This window comes from Dryobates pubescens, chromosome Z (assembly GCF_014839835.1).
Source record: "Dryobates pubescens isolate bDryPub1 chromosome Z, bDryPub1.pri, whole genome shotgun sequence".
Lineage (NCBI taxonomy): Eukaryota > Metazoa > Chordata > Aves > Piciformes > Picidae > Dryobates > Dryobates pubescens.
In genome coordinates, this window is record NC_071657.1 from 85114647 (window position 1) to 85136852 (window position 22206).

A 22206-nucleotide genomic window follows, 5' to 3' on the forward strand; every position below is an offset into this window, starting at 1 on the left:
ACTTTCACATCAACATGATTTTGTTCTGTGGTCTAGCCATGATTTGTATCACCAATGTAGCTTTGATTCATAGCTTCTAATAACATCAGTTGGCTGTCCGAACACTACAAGGGGATATCAAACAAGTTTAGATGGTTTGGGGAATTTGCCCAACAACATTAAGCGCACAGTAAGTGGTTACCAAAACCTTGTTTTAGATAATCAAAGCACAACTGTAATGTGCTGGCTCTGAACCAAATAAATAATATTTTTTAAAAATAAATTAAAAAACTGTAAAACAATATTGCAAAAAGTTCTAACATTAAAATACATAGGAGGTTGTAGGCTATTCCAAGTAACTGTTTATCCAGTTTCAAATTAAATAAAAGCATGAAAACGATACAAATAAAAAATTTAAGGTTTATGTGTGGCTACTGTCCACTGATCAATGTGAAGCTCTGTTGTCTTTGCCCATCCTCTAGCTTGCTTACAAGCTGCAAAATGTCATCCTCAGGAGCTTATGTCAATTGTTTCTAAGCAGCTGGTAGTGTGTGTGTGTGTATCTATCTATCTACCTATATACATATATGTATACACACACACACAAATGCACACACACGCACATACACACACATATATATACACAAAATCAGCACCATGCCTAATAGGTACAGAAGCTGGTTTTGAACTCCCCATAATAACAAGTACACTTCTATAGAGAATAAAGAATGCCCAAAAAATGAACTGTTGAACAGATCTTTTTTTTAAAGTTTGATTTAAATATATGGCACATGCATGACACGTGCCTTCCCTTGATTTTCCAGATGCCAATTGTTAAATAAGACTTCTGATGTACTCATAAATGCATGGAATTCAATAATCAGTCAGGTATTTAGAGACAAAAGAGAACTCAGCAGAATTATGTGGATAAACAAAAATCAACTTAACCAAAGGCAGAATACCTTCAGTACTAAGGACATAGTCAGCACTATGAAAAACGGCTGGAATGATTTAAGTGCTTGTGCACCAATACACATAGGAATTTGTTTCTATTTCACACCTAAAAGCATAAATATCTTTTGGAATTGCACTATCTCCACTATAAAAATCTAAATATTAATAAGCAAACTGTGTAATGGGGATATACTTCACTATTCCAGCAGTCTTGTTTTTTAACCTTCCATACTGAGAATTCAGTTGCCTGTCCTCCAGATCTGTATCTTGGGTTTGCCAATCAGTTCTTTTCTTCATCAGTGCTTCTTATTCCAAGCACTCTCCCCAGAACAGTATCATCAATATTTTGTGACTATACATTCCTTCACTGACTCCAAATACAGCAGGCATACATACTCTGTACTTGCACGTGTCGTTAGGAGACTTTTAGAACCTTACCATGTCAAAGCATATTAAAGTGACATTTTTAAGGCTGACATTCCATTTTCTTTAAGCTTGCTTTGAGTAGACATTTAGTAGAAACCTCACCACATTCAGGATTTTAATCAACAGAGAAAATTAAGAAAAAGTTAAGATCTATTAGGTCTTGTCTGGACTAGAGAAATGTATTCTTCTAAGAATCAATTTAGCCTTTGCAATGCACTTGTAAAATGTCACACGTTCACACAGAGAAAGTACTGCAGACACTGTTAAAACTAGTTTCATTAACTCTAAATGCTATTTCAGTCAGGCTGCATTAATGCCAGCTAAGTTAAAGGTTCGCTGGCATTGTAGTTCATACTAAGCAAACAGCCTAGCCACCACTTTCCCCATAATATACCCCTTTGAAATCCTCCCAGCTTCACCATTTCTGAGAACTCTTCCCAGAGATCTGTGAGACAGGTAGTCAAAATGCAATTTCTTTCACAAAGCACAAATGACAAAACAAACCTGTGAGTTTTGTAGGCGCATCAGCAGTGGACATTGCAGAGAATAATTTGTTGAGCAAGAAACAATTCAAATTCCTAGCCTAGGAAAGGCTTACAGCTATGGCAAAGCCTCCAAACTGGGATGAAAATCTGAACTTCAAATTCAGGTTATCCAGGCAACGAACTAGTAACAAGAGAGAATGGCAGGTGTGAGCTGTGAGCCATCCTTCAATGGGAAAGAACAAGATTTTGTTCAGGTCTGTTTTTCTAACATATACTTCCAACATAACATTAACCTCTCATCAAAGCCACTTTTCCACCAAAAAAAAAAAAAAGAAAATCACAACAAAAACACCACCAAAAACAACAACCACCTGTTAAAACGTAAGAAAATTCTGCCTATTCTGAGGAAGAGGATATTACCATTTTGCATCAGGTGTTCCATTGCTTGCTGAGATTTTGTATAATCATGTATAGAAACTGTCATGTTTTGCTCATTATATAAAATGTCATAATCATATGGTAGTAGCTGAAAGTCTAAAAGGATAACTGACATGCAGTATTGACATAGTGTATGCTGCAATGAAAGACTGACATTTGAAAAAAACGAGTAGAAATACATCACTTCCACTATGGCAGAGAACGACCATCAAGAGAGCAAGATCACAGTGTGGATATCTCACTATGTCATGAAAGAATATAAAACCAAAACATAGCATGACAAAAAGCCTTCAAATTTGTTTGAAATATATTTTAGTGAAATAGAATTCAATGCTGAAGTACTAACAATCTCTTCAAAACAGAAATCTAAAATTGTGATAAGCTCTAAAACTAAAACTATAGTTGCTTCCCTTTATTTTCTGCTTGAGATGCAACATAATACAACGTTAAGATCAATTAACCACAAGACTCCCTCACCACTATAAATTCTATTGCAATTTTTGCATGCAACATTTTATTTCACCGAAACATTGTTGATTCAAGACCGTAAAAATCTGTGAGATACACCTTCTGGAAATTAATCTTAAGTAAATGTGTATTTTCTTCTAGTACTGCTGAGTTTTCCAAGAGTCCTAATGCATACTTTTCAAAGAAGAAGGCATATAGCATTCAACATGCCATGTGACAAAACTATGGAACAACTGACATTGTGGCAATGGAGACTACACCTCCATTAAGCTTACAGAACAAGGAGATAACTTGAGTTTTAAATAAAAGATAGAGCACCATGTGGTTATACTAGAAGTCTCATGTTTGTCAGCAACTCTGTTCCCAGCTGACCTGGGTTCTGACAGATGATCAGGTCTGCAAATTCATTAAAGTCTGTCCACACTATGTATCTTTCATTCTGGAGTTTTGGCAGGCTCATGTAAATCACAGTATCACAGTATCACCAAGGTTGGAAGAGACCTCAAAGATCATCAAGTCCAACCTGTCACCACAGACCTCATGACTAGACCATGGAACCAAGTGCCACATCCAGTCCCCTCTTGAACACCTCCAGGGACAGTGACTCCACCTAACATCTTGCAGTGTGATACCATCTTCTTATAGGTATCTGTTCATTAATGTGCATCCTGCACAACTTAATGTATGAAAATTTTAGAGTTACTCTCCAGTTGTTATCATAGATTTATCTCAGCAGTAGGCTTGATATGACAATTGGTTCTCAAAGTGGTTTTGTAAACACAAAACTCTCATGTTCATAGCCCTTTATTAAAACCAAAAAAAAAAACAACCCCACACCCAAAACAGTGTTTTGATGATGATAACTCTGATTGGAAAGTTTGCAAGCCTAAGAAGACTACTGCCCATTACCCACAAATCCAAACTCCAGAAGCCTCACTCTGCCCAAGATAAAAATCAAGATCCAAGAACCCGTATCCCAAACTTTAACAAATTCCAGGGGAAACGTATCTAATACTAACAGACTAGTACTAACTCATGTTTTCTCAACTATCTTCATATTCAACACCACCTGTCAACAAAAAAAATAGCCAACAAGCAGGAAAGATGACATATTGCATGTATGCACATTGATTCATAGCGGAGTCTGCTCAGCAGAGAAGAACAATTCCATGTGCTGCACTCCTAATTTGTGCTGTGACTGGTTACTACATGGCTTCTAGACATCTCTGCATTAAAGACAAAAAAGGCATTCTTTGCAGATCTATCCATACTACTGGATCACAGACATTGCTGGGATCAAGGTGGGCAAGGAAAAAAGTACCAAGGGCAAAGGGGAAGAATGAGCAAATCAAGTTCCAACCTTCTCTCCAATTAGTTTAGCACAGCTTAAACTGCAAAAACAGTAAATGGCCCATGGCTTATCTTTATTATTTAGCAAGGTTATCAGAAAGTTGCAAAGATACGCATCCAGAGACATGACGTTGACGGAATGGAGTAGAAATTTCAAGAGGTCACCTCTAGTTCACACTTCATGTAATACAACAGAATACCTGAAGTCTGCAAGTGACAGAACTTCTTATCCTCATCTATGGAAGTTGCCCAAAAATTCACTAGGAAGACTTCTGCAGAACTCCTTCTGTAGGCTTCAACGAAAGAGGTGACAAAAAAAAACCCAACAAACCAGTATGGGTTTTCAAACAAGCCTCTGAAAAACATCCTGTCCCATACTTCCCCTGATTAAAAATCTTTATTCCAATGACAAGCAGCCAACTTGAATAAACTAGATGTTAAAATACAAAATACAGATAAGTGACACTAAGAGTGATTCACACATTTGCCCTACTGAATTGACCCACAGCAAAAACACAATACAACCCTTTCAAACAAATACCCAGCACAGAAATATAGATTCACATTAGGCAAAGCACTTCAAAAACTGCTAGACTAATTAATCTTCTAGAAAGATTCGGAGAATATGCTTACCATACTGTCTTCCTGAATAGAAAACCTCTTTTCTAATGAAGTTTCACATTATCTAGCAAGCAGATTCAAAGAGTGAAGATGAGTTATACTTTATGTATAATCTCATATATTCTTCATAAATCTTATAAACTTCTGGCAGATTTACTCATCTGCCTCGTTTCAGTCTCCAGTTTTCACCAGCCCTATTAAAATAAAACTCCTGACAGCAAAAGAACAAGAAAGCAAAAGAATACCTTAAGCAACACAATATTATTTTAAAAAAGGGAAAAAGACAATGAACCACCTTTGATTACAGCTCACAAACTCATTTACTTATTTTTGGTTGCTCATGTCAGAACTGTGAGCTACAAAGCAAAGCTCCTGCAATGCCGCCGTTGCCTATACTTCATCTATTTTCAAGCAGCCCCAGAAAATAACAACACCTGCAATAAGGTATAAATTGCAGAACTTCATTTTCATATGTTTTTCCTAGAATATTAGATAAGAATCTATTTAGTGTCTACAAGGAGAAACTGACATGACAATGGCAATGGTCTGCAAATCATTCCCAAGAGCAACAGTTGTAGACAAAGACTAAGCCCACATAAAACCCCAAGGGCAGTATTTAGCAATTCAGCATTTAGCCAGTTGTAATGGGTCGGGGCAGACCCCCTCCCCACCACGCACAGAAATAACGACTCAGACAAACGGATTGCAAAAGTAGTGGAGAGTTTAAATAGAGAACAGTGAGTGTGCACAAAAGGAAACATAGTGACAAGGAAGAAAGCAAAGTAAACCCAGAAAGACCCCAAACCCCACCTGAGGGTACATCCAAAACCCCCAGGGCTCCTCCTTCCCCCCCCCCGCCCCGTACTATAAGGCTGGTCTCAGCTGGCCAGATCTGAGACTGCCCATCCCCCAGTGGCCTTGGGCTCAATCAGGCCCATGGCCGGGAGATCTCTCCCCCAGTTACCAAGTCTCGGAGAGGGAAGGAAAGAGGAAGTGCCAGACCCCACCGCAAAATTTATAGTGGTGCAAGGGATTATGGTACAAATACCTAATTTCCTGCATCCACCCACTGGGATGGACTTCTGGACACAGGAAACACCCCTGTAGCAGAGGGCACCCAGCCCAAACTACGACTATTTACTTCTAGTATGGTTTCAGCCACATTTATTTTCTTATGCACAGCGAAAAACCTCACCACACAAAAAGCAAGTATGTGACTTGCTAGATGTATTACATGAAATAGAAATCTGTTGCAGATCAAGACTCCAAACTTCTGACTACTTTGTCATTGGTATTTAAAACCAAACCAAACCACCAACAACAACAACAAAAAACAATCAACGATGCAGGGGAGGGAGTCCTGACTTTGATGTTGAGACACTGACAGTTACACAGCTAATGCAGATCTAGCTATGTGATGCTTTCTTCTCCAAATTTAAACTATTCACAACGGCTTGATGTCCTCAAAAAGAACACCTACAGTACTGCCCCACATCGTCCCTGGCTGATGATAAAACAGGACCAAGCAGGATTTCTAACTTCAAGAACTGACAACACACCTTTGCCATGGTGGAAATCCAGAGGCCCACTTAAAGTCAAACAATAATTCGTCTGCTCAACCATGTTAGCTGCTTAAAAGCACCAACCTTTAATTGCAGTATGTACATGTATTTCAGTTTGGCCTTTGGGTACTCCTTGTAACACCAACCAGAATTTTCATTATGAAGTTTCACAAAGACAAAATTTTATCAAGACAACTTCCATATGCCAGACAAACAAAACAAAACAAAACACAGAAAGAAAAAAAAAGGGGGGGAGGAGGTGGGGGGGGGGGGGCGAAAGAGAGAAAAAAACCCCACCAAACAAGCAAATACCAATTAGTACCTATTACTGTTCTGACTTTGCTAAGTTGCCTGACCTTTCAGTCATCCAATTCTTCCCAATTTTGTACCATTTCACCAATATTTCTATCATGCTCTAATGCAGAAATCAAGCAGTTGCCATCATTCATATGACATGCATCCACACGAAAAAGAAACTCCTCTCACACTGCTCTCTCTTCTCCATTTGAGACAGGGAAGGTCTATAGCTCTAAGGCCTTCTCCATATACATTAAATAGAAGGAACATCTGTTTAAGCAAAATGTAGGCAAAAGAACAATCATGTTTATGCTCACTGTGACAGTCCTCCAGATCTATCAAAAAATGGCAGTGGAGAAAAGTAACAACTCAGAGGCAGATTATTTATATCTTTATGAACAGAAATGCGTTCCAAGCATTGTTTGAAAAAGCCAGAAGGTTCTTGATGGTCATGTGTTCCTGCAGGTGAGCCAGAAGAATCACCAGGACATTCATGGTTCAGCCAGAACCATACAATTATATTGCAGTTAAATTCTTTGGACTGTCCTGTTTCAGAAAAAGGAATGTAATACATAACATGAAACTTACCAACATGAGATAAGATCAATATAAGCAGTTCATTAAACTCAACCAGGATGTTGTGCTGTGCACAGATCCCCAGACATCATAGTATTGGTACCTAAGCCAATGTACCAAAGTGTCTTTCTAGGGAAACCATGAGGCTTTCCAGAGTAACAAAATCTAGTCTCACACTACCGGAGACATTACCACGCAATTCTTTCCACAATCAAACTCGGTCCTAAAGGTAAGTTTATATTACTTGTTCCCACAATTTCTCTCCACTGATAATTAGAAACATATTTCAATTTTTTAATTCCCTTCTCTTCATAGGACAAATGTATTCAGTAGATTTACTGTCATGTTAAAGCAAAGAGCACAGGCAAGTTAAATATGGGTATCTGCACTGGAACAGAGCAGTAAGGACTCACAGGAACTGTCCAGTTACCTAAAGTGAGAGCTGTACTCACTTCAGTCTTATTTCATATGATGGAATAACACATCTTTAAAAGCATCTAACAATCTTTCATCAATGTGACTAACCATATTTATAGCAACCAAAACATTATCCCTGAAGATAACAAAATATGAAGAAATTCACACAAACACCTGAGTCGTGTAACTAGATGAATTCACACACTATGAAGGCTATTAAGTGCTATGCTCACATTTTTACATAATTACTAAAGTTTTGCTCTCTGCAGAAACTACATGAAAGCAACACCCTCTTACTTCAGTATACTGTTCCCTGAACGTAAACAAAATTAGACCTGCCAATTATTGTGAAAACAGAACCACTTATTTACCACCTCTTTTATTTTTGTATTTTGGAACATAAGCCAGATTCCACTCCTCCTCTTCATGCTGCATAAATAATACCAAGGTGTCATAGCTTAAAGTGCACAAACCTGCTGAAACAATGTCTACAAGACAGTTACTAAATGCCCAAATTGCACTCAAACACTTCATTTACAGGACTTCAGAAGACAGTAAGGTGCCACATCGCTGTCAAATTCTATTTATAGAAATAATAGGTGGGTAAAAAAAAAAAATAATTAACTTTTACTAACAAGGGCTTAAAATATGCAAAAGTCAAATATCAAAACTTTACAGTGGCATATTATTTCCAGACAGGAACACTAAATAGGCTCAGATAGTTAATGTGTGGTTTCATTTATGAAAGCATGTGCCAGTCTACCAGAAATGCAACTGCACATGGATAATAAGAAGCATGGCTGACTGAAAACTGCTGGAAGAAAAACAACTTTGCTAGATCAAGAACATTGGATCATTGCTGGAGGCAGATGAACGCAAAAGCAATAGTCTTGGCCTCGGAGACAAATTTAAACACAATCAGCATCTGTCAAGCTTAAAATCATAGCTTAGGATACCAGCACAGCACGATGACCATTCTCTTACAGCACCTGCTCTGGCACCAGACAGGACACAGTCACCATAAACAATGCTACTTTCTGATTTCCTGGATCCTTCAGCCAGGAGAGTTTGAGAAAGTTTTGATAGCCACAATTGTTTTATTCTATTTTATTCTCAATTCTTGGAATATACATCCTTCAGCTGGATCATGTTTAAATCACTTCAGTACTTAAATTGTCACACTTGATGCATAATCTGACACCACAGAGTCATAGTTGGAATATTTCAGTTCTATTAGTTTTAATTCTGTACCAGTTAATCATATTTTATTTAAAAGTAAAATGTTAATCTTCTGATGTTAAAAATCATCATACTTTACTTTTTTATGGGTGCATATTAAAATAAGGATACTGCCAACTACCTAAAGCCTCTTTGCAGCATTCAAATGAGAAGCTGACAAGAGGTCAGCTCAGAATACCTGCAGTATAACAGTCTGTTCTGCAATGCCAGAGGTGCTCTCTTTCAATTTCCCACTACTTCACAGTTGAAATTAGCACATCTCACAAACTGCTACTCAGCTTTGCTGCATCCTATTTTCACCATTTACCAAAAAGCACCTTGCTGCAAACTGTTCCCTATGAAGTGGTTGCATACACTACTTCTCAAAACTCTTAACAGAATAAAATTCAAACAAACAATGGTTTTCTCTGAGATAATGAAAACAAATTTTTTGTTGTTGTTTTAATACAGCTACTTCTCATGACTGAAAATACAGCTCTACATACACCACCAAAATGAGGCCTCAGACTGCAAGTATTTCCCAGAAGGGATTTTTCTCTGTATAGTCTGCAAAGCAAGTAGCAAATTGTTAATCATGTATAATTAAAGACACCATAAGCCCAGAACCCATCAGAGTATATCTCCAGTTTGCTAACGTGGCCCTCTATGCATAAAATGTGCCCTTACATTTCAGCCCAAGTATTCTATTCCATTTTGGTACCTCCTTGAAACCTTCTGTGACACACCAAAGACATTTAGTTTTAGGCATAAAACACAATTGAAATGACAAATCTGTGTAACGCACAGTTTTGCTTGGCCCTAATATTTTTCTTTTTATTTAAGATTTTAAGAGATACACAATGGTTGTGTATTGCTCAAAGCTGAGAGTGTCTATGAACTGCCATAACCAAGCAATGATTAACTCTTCATGTCACACAAAGGCCAAGAAGCAGCACCCCAAATTTTTAAACAGGTAAGCAAGAGAGAAGACAGCAGAGGTGCCCAATGCCACATAGGAAAAGTCAGTAAAAGCACAGAACTGAGTTGTAAATTCACTGTGTTTCCATGATCATTCACATGGGTCATGTGTGGCTTATATGCTACACATTTTGGTACCTACTTTTTCCATGCGACCACAACCGCATACAGCAGGTTGCACTCATCTACTCTACCTTTGACACTCTACCTACAATTGCAAGCAAGTCATCCTGTGATAAAGTTCATACAGAACAGTGTCTACCATCATCATTTCATTTGTAAATGGAAGAAAAGCAGTATGTTTTTGCTGATGGTGCTAATTCTATTTATTTATTTGTTTTTATTCTATCATTCCCACATTCAGAACTGCAATTACTGCCACTATCTCTTAGGTTTTGATGCTCTGCTTCCACTGTTTACTTCAGCACAAGTATCAAAGTGCTTAACATACATATAATGAATCAAAGCAACATCAATGATACAACAATCACTATCCCCACTTCGCTAGCAAGAGCTCATATACCTCTGCCTGCCTGCAAAATTACAAAACAACAAAATCTATTTTAAATGTAAAACTAAATACCTGACAATGCACAATTCTGAGTGCACTTCTGCTGACAAGCACCAAGTCTAGCCACTGAAACTGCTGCCTTCCTGAAACTTTGGTCTGCTGCCAGTAAAGTCAGACCATGGACCACGGCCTAGATAGGCAACTTGCTCTACAAGGGTCCAAGCCTCACGCATCATGCAATCTCAAGGTTATGATCTTAAATATACTGTTGCCTTGAATTTATAATGCCTTTCCTCCTTCATGCAGAGGATAGTCTCCCACCCTTCACAGAGAAAGTATTTGTTACATTTGGAAGTGACTAGCAGAGGTGAAAGCTAAGTTTCATTTATTACAGATTCTTTAGAATGAAACAAACTATATCTAAAAAGTGCAGATATGCTTTTTTATTTCTTTTGCAGTTCAGGGGAGGGGGAAGGGAAAAGCAACTCTGATTTGTATATTAAAGCACAAGCATCTGTCCTACTGATGATATTCTAGGGAAACACATTAGCATAAAATTTAACGATGTCAAATAAGTGGATGTGAAATAGGGACTGCGTAAAGACACTATTTCCAAGCCTGACAGAAACATCACTGTTTAGAAATGCAAATGAAACCATTATGTTCAATAATTATATGAAAATATGAACAGTTCAGCATGTTTTCCAGCCCTGATGGCGGTTAATGGGATGTACGCTTATGTAAATAACTACTATTAAAGCTAATGCTGAAAAAAACTAATAAATTCATACTAAAGCAACTGATTTAGTACGCTTTTAAACCCCAGCAGTGCTCACTTATTAGAAAGGAGTGCATTCTTATGTTTAGAACTCATTACTGTTACAAGTCACTGCAACTCCATCAATTACCATGCATTAATGAAAATGGGACACATACAAAAAAAAAAAAATTATTGCCTCTCAGCAGTTTTCTTTAAAGACAAAATATAGGGGTATTACCATCATGGGGCCTTGAGGGGAACTTATCAGCAATATAATCTTTATTATTACAACTGTACTCTGTCTTAGAACCCTAGGGTATTTTCTGTCCCAAAAAAAAAAGGGGCTAACCTTTCCGTAAAACTCTTGACATACACACATCTCAATGACCATACTGCCATTAGTACAAACTTACCATTTTCACAATTTAAAAAGCATTTAAATAGACATATGTGCCATGTCGATGTGAAATGAAAAACTAAGTTCCTGGAACTAGAGCGTGGAGGTGTAATGTGAACAGAATTAAGGATTAAAAGGTACAAATGGAAGTCTTCTATGAAGCTCCTATATGCAGATAAATTCCACCCAGTTTTACAGTTACATTTTTAATGACTTCCTAGAAAACCATGGAATTAAGAATTCAAGGAAACTCTTCTTTCCTTTTTGGATGTTTTCTGCAATTCCTCTGACATTGCTCTAAAAATTCTGAGCCATGTATAACATCACCATTGTCAAAGAAAACAATAATTAAAAAAACAACCCTGAGATTTATCGAATGTCCATGACTACAACTAACCCACTTTAATATCCTTGCTATGAAAGTAGCAAGGAATAGGCTGGCCAGGGAGGTGGTGGAGTCAGCGTCATTGGAGGTATCACAGTATCACAGTATCACAGGATAACCAAGGTTGGAAGAGACCCCAAGGATCATCAAGTCCAACCTGTCCCAACAGACCCCACAACTAGACCATGGCACCAAGTGCCATGTCCAATCTCCCCTTGAACACCTTCAGGGACGGTGACTCCACCACCTCCCTGGGCAGCACATTCCAATGACGAATGTCATTGTGTTCAGGAGGAGACTTGATAGGGTGCTTGGTTGCATGGTTTAGTTGTTTAGGTGGTGTTGGATGACAGGTTGGACACAATGATCTTGAAGGTCTCTTCCAACCTGGTTTATTCTATTCTGTTCTATTCCATTCTATTCTGTTCTATTCCATTCTATTCAATCATAGTAAGTTTAGAAAGGCTGAGAATGCTTTGTGTTAGTTTTTATTGACTAGCAGTTTAAGGATGAGTTTGGACAACCTTACAAGAGACTATGGACAAAAAAAATGATGCCAAATGGCAAAGGTTCACATAAGACAGTTATCTGCCCAGCCTTAGTCGCTGTAAAACTTCAGCTTAAATTTTTATCATGCATGAACAGTGCCAAAGTTCACATAGGCCAACATCCAGTATAGCAGTCAATGCTGAATTAATGCTGTGTTTAAACAAGAGGGACTCTCTACAGCATAAGGGAAAAATAAAGGCTATCTCAGCCTCAAAAATTTACAGTCTAAAACCAGGTAGCAAAACCAGCCTTTCACAGAGCCAGCAGCTGACAGTACACAACAGCATACACATGATGACAGTCACTGTGACAAATGTTTAAGAGGAGCCAGTGGCAGAAACCCCACAAAACTGATTGCTTTCACTGAATCTCTGTTGAAAGAGAGGTATGAAGTGTTTTGCTATCTAGATCATTAAAACTATTTCATGAGCAAAGGCCACTCTACAGCTAAAAATGGTAAGACAAATTTGCTACTAATTAATAATAAAGCTATTCATTTTATTCTTCAAATCTAAAGTAATTACAAGCCAGAGCATGGCAAATGGATTTAGCAGAAGCCATTACGTCAGAAGAAGCCTTTAAAGAAGAACAGTAATTTAAAAGACTAAACTGAATAATGAACTCTCCTGAACAACAATTATTATGAGATTGATTTATTGAAAGCATATTTAATCATGCAAGAAATGTTTTAACTTTCCAAAATAGTTCAGAAAGACAAAGAAACCAATAGCAGATTAAGCCCAACATTCTCATTATAGTTGAGAAGCTGAAACAGATGGAGAATTCATTTAGTTTAGAAGGATAAAGTACATCAATTTCTCTGAATCCACATTTCTAGTCAATTTGTTACAGTACCAGCTTCAACAATTAATGATCTCATTTTCCCATTTGTGCCTTCTCTTAAGAGATCTCAGTCTTTGTTTCCAAATGAACCAAATGTCATAAAGGAAAATTTAACTCAAAAACATCGCTTTGAAAGCACACATGCCTAAAGCTAAATGTTCTGGCAATAGCTACAAAAGCAGGGGTCAAACGCAATCAGGTAAATAGTCTAGTCAGTTTAAGTGGCTGAAAAAAGAAAGATCTGCCTTTCACCTGAGACGTGGTCCTTCTCACCTCTTCAGAGAAATGCCTTCTACCTGACCTACTTTAGGTTTTTTCATCATAGTAACTGATGCTGATATATGAGACTGACATGGATCAAGCTGCACTTCTAATGACAGATCTCTCCTGTTAAGTTCCGATAAGGGCAATTCATCATCACATCCAGTTCTGAGATCCACAATAGATAGATAGTACAGATTGTCATGCCTGTGTGTAAAATACCCTTCACCTCCACACCTTGAAGCCGGGTTGTCTGCTAAGCATATACCTACCTACCAGCGGCTACCAACAAACTGGCAGAGCAGAACTCTAGCCAGTTAAGACTGCAGTTCAGAAACACCAAGTTTCTAGTACCAGGAAAAGATCATCACAGTGAAAATACCATGAAACCGAGGAGATTCGAGGAATGCTACAAGGCCTCCATACTCACCTCAGCGGGACTCCAAAATTCAATACCAGAGCTGCTTGGTGGGAAAGTCTACTCTTCAGTCAGTCACACATAAAACAATGTCATTCCATGCTTCAGAGTAAGAATTGCAAAAGAGCTCTGCTTCTCTTCTCCCACTGCTCTGCTTCTGTATTGACAGCACCATCTTACAGACAATCCTGCACCACTCAGTGTGAAGGTGTAGTGCAAAATGCCTGTCTAGCTCATATTCTACAGAGGCTGAGGACTGTTTAGATGATGCCTGTTGCTTCCAGATCAATGTTAGAGAATGACGATGCGATTAGCTTGAGCTCTAAGGCACTAGCTAGGATTAAACATAAAAAGCTGAGCTTTAAATGAATCTCCAGTCACTGATCCATTTGAACACTCAACATTACAATATGTTTCACCATGTTTTAGTTTAAAACTTCATGAAAAATTCAAAATATCTTATTTACCCAATAGTCCTTGACTGATTCTTCTACATTTAAGAAGTTCTTAAATACATACATTATTTAACCAATACTGCTGTTATAAAACAGCATATAAATATTCAGGGACTTTTTAATAAGTTGAGCTTTTATTCAATATACCATAATGGTTGCTTAGGAACATTTGCTGGTAGGAGACCGATAATAACAGTCATGGAAACACCTTCAAAGAGTGAAGCAGTTATATAAAACGGAAGAAAGGAGCAAAATACTAATTTTTAATTCTCCTCACATGCCTTCAAACACACTGTGATGCACAAAAAGATACACAGGATGCATTCACATATTAAAAAAATAATAATAATTATAAAAGGATAAATTTAAAATCATAAGTTTGAGAAAGCTAAGCTGAGAAGTACAAGAAAAACAATAACGGACATTCCAATCCTTCAGTTTGTACTTGACAGACACTATACTCTCAGGTACTGTACTACAGAAATTATAACAAAATAAAAAGTCACCCTTTTCCAGATTTAAACATTAATTGGTTTTGCATTTTAAATAAATATTCTGACTTTCAAAAGCAAATTCCTCTCTATAATGAAACTTCTTTTTCTTGCCTTTTGTTATTGATTGGGAGGGGGCAGAAGGCAAAAAAGAGAATGATCATGTGAGTATATTTAACTATACTGTTAATTGCCATATTCCATTTCTCTGTGTTGTCATTGTGGACTCAGACAAACTGTCCTGCCAACATCAGCCCTGAGAAGGCACACATAGGACGCCACAAATCCAAAGTACATTGTCAAGGGCCTTCCATGCAAGACCTTTAGTTATGTTTCTTCACCTGTGATGACACCCTGCTGGGTCAGACTATGAACAAGGAAAGGAAATAGAAGATGTGCTATATCCCTCTCAATTTTCAGAGAAGTAAATTCAACATTACAGACAAAGTACGGCAGAATAAACAAGTACATTCTGTACTCTGATAATTGTTTTTCTATCTTTTTGCTCTTAAGCATTAAGCAAGTTAGCAACTATTTTTCTTATGAAAAAGAACACTGATTTTATATTAACACAGAAAGATAGGAAAAGGAGAAAATACGTAAACAGCACTGATTTATGAATATGTGCAAGAGTAATGAAACAAACAATACTATGCCAAAACTAAAAGCTTTTTATTAAAGACTCTAGATAATGCTTGTAAGGAGCCCATTACTCTTCCAGCAAATTAATATTCTATGTCTCACTAACAATATCAGCAAATTAGCAGTTTTAGTTATATTAATATTCATGTTAACTGCATGCAAAATCAACTAATTAAGTAGTCTTAAGTTACAATATTAAGGACGTATGCAAACAGAGCTGGTGATCATTTTAAGACTAGCCAAATACATCATAGGGGATTTGTTGTGTGAACTTGGATGGGTCTTCAAATCAGATCATACAGTCAGAAAATAAATCCAACAAAAACATCTTAAAGTTAGTTGGGTACAATCTATAAAACCCAAAATGGTTAGGTAGGACTAATGAGTTTAAATTTGCAAAAAGAAAGTAGCACATTTGAAATTAACAGAATCTCTTCTTCCTTCTACCTCTCTGCTCTTTGTCTCCAAAATAATTTCAGCATAGCTCAGGACTCAATAACCAAATATGTATTTTTTTTACAATAGTTTCTTCTTCCCCTGTTAAAGCACCTTCCCAGAACTGTTAAGGCTTATTTCGCTGCTTCATTTATGCAATAACATCAAATTTAGACAAAAAAAAATACTTCATGTTGATAACAAGAGGAGATGAAGACCGTAACAATTTATTTGGGCTTTGAAGTAACAGCCGTGTTTCTTTTCTAATAATCTCATCTATCATGACAGTACCATGGCATCTTAAATAAGATATTTTCCTATTTCTTAAAACATATTTGGGACCTTAATTAACAATAGGTACTTGGAAATATTTTTTAAAAAATAATAGCCAGAAGCTTTTCTCTTAACAGCTGTCATAAGTGGAAGAAGGGGCACCATCAGTAGGCCACGAACATATCATGGTGCACACTACTCATCTCCTGTTCTGAAAATGCAAATGCAACAAGCAAAATAAGAACATCGAAGTTGCAAGTCCAACATTCTAAAGGCCATACCAAGGTTTAGACTGTCACTAGAAGCCCAGATTGGTGACCTGGAATGTATCCACCATAATGTGAAAATAAAGAGTCAAGCACAAAACAAATACTAAAAGCAGATGCTAAGGAAGATGCAGAGGTAGGTTACACATGGTGAGCTTTCTCATATGATCTTAGTCCCAAATTCTTTTTCAATGTTTGAAGTGTGCTCAGAATACATGGAACAGACACATTCCTACTTTCCTCAGACCCTAAAAGGAGATGTGTGCTGACAAACAAAGTAGGTCTTCTTGGGGATGTAAAGGTTGCAGTCAGCCTTGGCTACAGTGCCATGAGACAGCAGTTCTGGATCATGCAAGGAAGTAGCAGGGCAGCAAGTAGGATTGCAACCCTGGGCTTCAGGAGAGCCAACTATGACCTCTTCAAGGACCCACTTGAAAGAACTCATGGGTTAGGGCTCTAGAAGGTAGGGGAGTCCTGCTGGTAAATATTCAAGCACCACCTCCTCCAAGCTCAAGATCTGTGCATCCCCATGAGTAAGAAATAAAGCACCGGAGGCAAGAGACCTGCATGGATGAGCAGGGAACTTGTGGAAAGATTTAAATGGAAAAAGGAAGCTCAAAGTATATGGAAAAAGGAACCGGCCTTTCGGTTGAAACATAGAAATGTTGCTGTGGTGGGCTATGCCCATCCTGGAAAAAAAACAGGGTGGGGGAGGGCTCCTGAGAGGTTTTTTTTACCCTCCCTGGGTGGGGTGTTTCCTCCCCTGGGAAACTGACTTGGTCTGTTCCACTTCCCCCCCTCCTCGTCCAGCAGGGGTATAAGAGGGAGGAGAATTGTGGCCATTGTCCTCTTTCCTGCTGCTTCCACACTTTGCAAAGGACTGGTTCTGTATCTTGTAATTTTTTTCCTTTTCCTTTCCTGCTCCCATCCATCCTTGATCCTTACCCTTGTGAACCCTGCCTGTCATTGTTACATAAATACATATATATATACAGATAGATACTGTTTAAAGAAAAATTCTTTGCCTCTCTACTTCCAAGCCGAACCCAAAATTGTTTCTTGGTGGATTTGCTCCCCTCCCTTCCTTCTCTCTCTCTGTTGGGGAAGGGGATTCTCAGCCTTGCCCCTATCTGAGATTTTAAGCCCCAGTTAAGGCTCACACCACCACAGATGCCAAAGTATATAGGAATACTATGAAGAATTCTAAGGCACTCTTGGAATTAAATTTGGCAAAGGGTGCAAAAAATAACAGGGAGAGTATATCTGAGTATATTAGCAGGAAAAGTAACATGAGGCAAAATGTAGGCCCAGTGCTGAATGAGGTGGGTCAACTGGTGACGTTGGGATACAGAGGAGTTACTGAATACATTCTTCACTTTAGTCTTTACTGCTAAGTCCAGCTCACAGGAAGCCTAGTCCCTGGAGGTAAGAAAAACGTCTGGGGGAAGAAAGATTATCCCTTACTCAAGGAAGATTGGGTTAGAGATCACATAAACAAGCAGGATAGCCACAAATCCATGGGCCCCAATGGGAGGCGCTGACAAGTGCTGAGAGCTGGCTAAGATTATTGCTAAGGCAATCTCCATCATTTTTGAAAGGTCATGGAGAACCAGACAGGTGCCTGAGGACTGGAAGAAAGCCAGTGTAATTCCAATCTTCAAAAAGGGCAAGAAGAAAGAGCATTGTGTCCCAGTTATAGGATACCCACTTCAGGAGGGACAGGGATATACTACAAAGGGTCCAACAGAGGGCTATGAGGATGATTAAGGGACTGGAACATCTGTCTGATGAGGAAAGGCTGAGTGACTTGGGGTTGTTTAGTCTGGAAAAGAGAAGACTAAGAGAAGATGTAAAGGGTGGAGATCCAGAGGATGAGGCTGGGCTCTTTTCAGAGGTGGCCAGCAATATGACAAGGAGCAATGGTTACAAACAAGAACATAGAAGGTTTCACTTGAACTTAAGGAGAAACTTTTTTCCTTTGATGCTGAAGGAGCACTGGAACAGGCTGTGTAGAGAGGCTGCAGAGTCTCCTTGTTTGGAGATTTTCAAAACCAGCCTGGACATGCTTCTGAGCAACCTGAACTAGGCACACCTGCATTAGCAGTGGGGTTGGACTAGATCTCCAGAGGTCTCTTCCAACCTTTACCATTCTATGATTCTATGATCTGCTGTCTCACCTCTGGCTGATGCTAGGCCACCTGCCTCCATTTTGGCTCCGCCTTAACCTTGACTGCTTAATGCAACACCACCTTTGAACTTGTAGTCACAGGCTTTACTTCAGCCATGCCCAGCCCAATCTCATTTTCCAAGTCTTTTCTCTCTGCCAAGTCCTGGTTCTCACTTCTCCAAATCAGCCTCCACTTAGGTTTTCTCTTCTAGTTCCTGCTTAATCTTCCCTTTCAGAAGATTTACTTTTGCACCACTTTCTCATCCTCATCTCCACTTCACTGTGGAGGGCATCAAAGGATTGGATATTTCAGTTTGACACAAATGGGCAGATTTTAGTAAGAACAGTACAAGATGTCATCACAGTATACATAACATACACTACAAAGCATCACAACCCCAAAGAACAGCAGTAGAACTTTCTCAGAGAAACACTACACTAGTTTGTTATAGATGAAATAAAGGTCTGATCTCCTTTTTTATTTTGGAACTGGCTAAAACAATTCATAGCAAATTTCTGTGAAAAAAGTTGATTTCAAGCAGGAATGTTCTGTGAAAAAATAAGCCAAAATATCTACTACTGAACAAATAATTAAACAATAAGAGAGGTCTAGTGACACTGCTTTAAGGAAAATGAGTAGACCAGACTACTACTTAAAATCCCCAAATTCCCTTAATTCTGTGATAATAATATTTGGCAACCTTGGCAACAGGCTGTTCTATTTATCATTCACAAAATGCTCATCACAGGGCTGTCCTCCATGAACTGCATGCCCTTGTAAGAACTACTTGAATTTCAGAGTTTCAGCTGCAGTGGAAGGATGGAATTGACTTTTTAAGTTTACACGAAATTTCAGTTGTTGTTCCTTACCCAGATGGCACTGACAAATTTCAGAATGAATGTAAGCTTAGATGGCAGACAGGTATTGTTTTTTCAATACTGCTAAGTTACTCAGTTTTGCAGTGAGTTGACTGCATGCCACCTACTCCCCACAAGCTTTTGTCATATTTCATTAGCAATTAATTCAAAAGAATGGGTCCACAAAAAAAAAAAAACAAACAACCACAAAAAAATGAGGAAAACAAAAAATCTGCCTTTAAAGCAGGGATTTCAAGCACACAGAATCACATTAATATCCCTGGTTAGAAAAGACCATCAAGATCATCTAGTTCATAGAATACATAGAATAAACCAGGTTGGAAGAGACCTTCAAGATCACCGCATCCAACCCATCAACCAATCCAACACCACCCAAACAACTAACCCACGGCACCAAGCACCCCATCAAGTCTCCTCCTGAAAACCTCCAATGATGGCGACTCCACCACCTCCCCAGGCAGCCCATTCCCATGGGCAATCACTCTCTCTGTATAGAACTTTTCCTAACATCTAGCCTGAACCTCCCCTGTTCTTGTTTGTAACCATTGCTCCTTGTCATATTGCTGGCCACCTCTGAAAAGAGCCCAGCCTCATCCTCTGGATCTCCACCCTTTACATCTTCTCTTAGTCTTCTCTTTTCCAGACTAAACAGCCCCAAGTCACTCAGCCTTTCCTCATCAGACAGATGTTCCAGTCCCTTAATCATCCTCATAGCCCTCTGTTGGACCCTTTGTAGTATATCCCTGTCCCTCCTGAAGTGGGTATCCTGTAACTGGGACACAATGCTCTTTCTTCTTGCCCTTTTTGAAGATTGGAATTACACTGGCTTTCTTCCAGTCCTCGGGAGGTCAACGTAGGTCCAACCTGGGTCAAAACCCAGTGCCGCAAGGTCACCAATAAACCATGTTCCTAAGCACCAGTTCCACATACCATTTAAGCACCTCCAGGGATGGTGACTCCACCACTACCCTGGGCAGACCATTCCAATGTTTGGTAACCCTTTCAGTGAAGAAATATTTCCTAGTACCCAGCCTAAAACTCCCCTGGCACAGCTTGGATCCATTTCCTCTAGTCCTGTTGCGTGCCACCAGGGAGAAGAGGCTGGTTGCCTCTTTGCTCCAACCTCCCTTCAGGCAGTTATAGAGAGCAATGAGGTGTCCCCTCAGCCTCTTCTTCTCCAGACTGAACAACCCCAGTTCTCTCAGCTGCTCCTCACAGGACATGCGCTTTAGGCCCTTCATGAGCCTTGCTGCCCTTCTCTGGACACAAAGCATACCTAGATGAAAGTCTTAAGAAGGGGAAAAAAAAAAATCCACCTCAAAACACATGTTAATGAAAAAAAACCTACACTGCCTGCTATTCAAATTAAACCTTTAGCAAGTTGAAATTACACTTCACTGGATAGCTGCAGTTATAACAGAAGCATCGATTTATTATTGTAGAGTAATTCTAAATGCTGGGCTAGATAAAGTAATTTTATAGAGAATAAATTAGCTCTGGGAGAGGGAGGAGGGGGGAAAAGTAAGTAAAATTGATTTTACCAGACTCTAAGGCTTTTTCTTATGGTATTATATCCTTGATATCTTATTTGCAAGTTAACTCTGTACGTTTCAAAAGAACTTGAAGAATTTCAAGTTGCTGTACTTGGAAATAGCCAGAATCTATTCAACTTTGGCAAGTCTTTTCTACCATTTCTTGTCTCTGCAACAAGCTTTAAGATAAAACATTAACTGATCAGAGGTACACTGAGGATCTTGAATCATTCGTGTATGAGGCGCAAATACTGCAGTAGTTAAAATAATATTGTTTTAAATTATAACCTTGTTTTGTGTTTCCAGCTTTTACAGAGTTTTATGAAGTGTAAAATTGCATGTATTAACCTTCTGCCATGTCTACCAGACTTCTGGAAAACTGTTTAAGCTTACATAGTCTATTTCTAGTAAAGAAAAAACAAAAAAAAAAGAAAAAAAAACAAGACCAAAAAAGCCCTAAAAGAAAAAAAAAACCACCATAAAAAAGGTGTCCAAGCAAGCCTTTCTACTTTCCAGTAGACAAATAAACCTCTAATGAATTAGTGCAAGCTTTATGTGCATACATTAAAAAATATTAATCAGGAACATACATCCCACCCACACACAAGCTGAATGCATACACAAAAAATACTGACTTCAGTGAAATTAACGTAAAAGAGTTGCAGTCACATCTAATGGCTCTTAAACACATCACATTTAATATTTCCCAGGAACTGTTCCATGCCCCGCTAAGCTTGGTGATGTGTATATTATTTAGTACAAACAGACCAAATTCTTTCTATAAACATAAGTGCTGCTGTTGCTGCAAGTTATCTTCTGAGTCATAGAGAGCAATCCCCTGCTGACAGAAGTAACATGTCACCAAACTCCTTTCACAAGCCAATCAAGCTCCATCATAAAAAAAAAAAGTATCTTTTTTCCCTTTTTGTTAAGCATTACGGTCCTAAACTGTGAAATATCATTGCTCAAATATTCAAGAACCCTCATCTAACTTCAAGTTTAAGTTTGTTTACTTTGTGGGCCTCTACTTATTTCTGTTCCAAAAATGGCCTATGGTTTGAAGAGTCCCTTTTTGTCTCAGCATTGCATTGCCCCCTATGCAACTTACCACCATCTTGACCCACTTCTATATGGCCAGTCACTATTCATAAGCGTATGCACACATAGTTTTGT

At 38.5% G+C, this 22206-nt stretch overlaps 1 protein-coding gene across 1 annotated transcript in view; it reads right to left on the bottom strand.

Moving 5' to 3' along the window:
* The window catches only part of KIAA1328 (KIAA1328 ortholog), a 173243-nt gene that overhangs the window by 129286 nt on the left and 21751 nt on the right, over positions 1-22206 (bottom strand). The window lies entirely within an intron of this gene.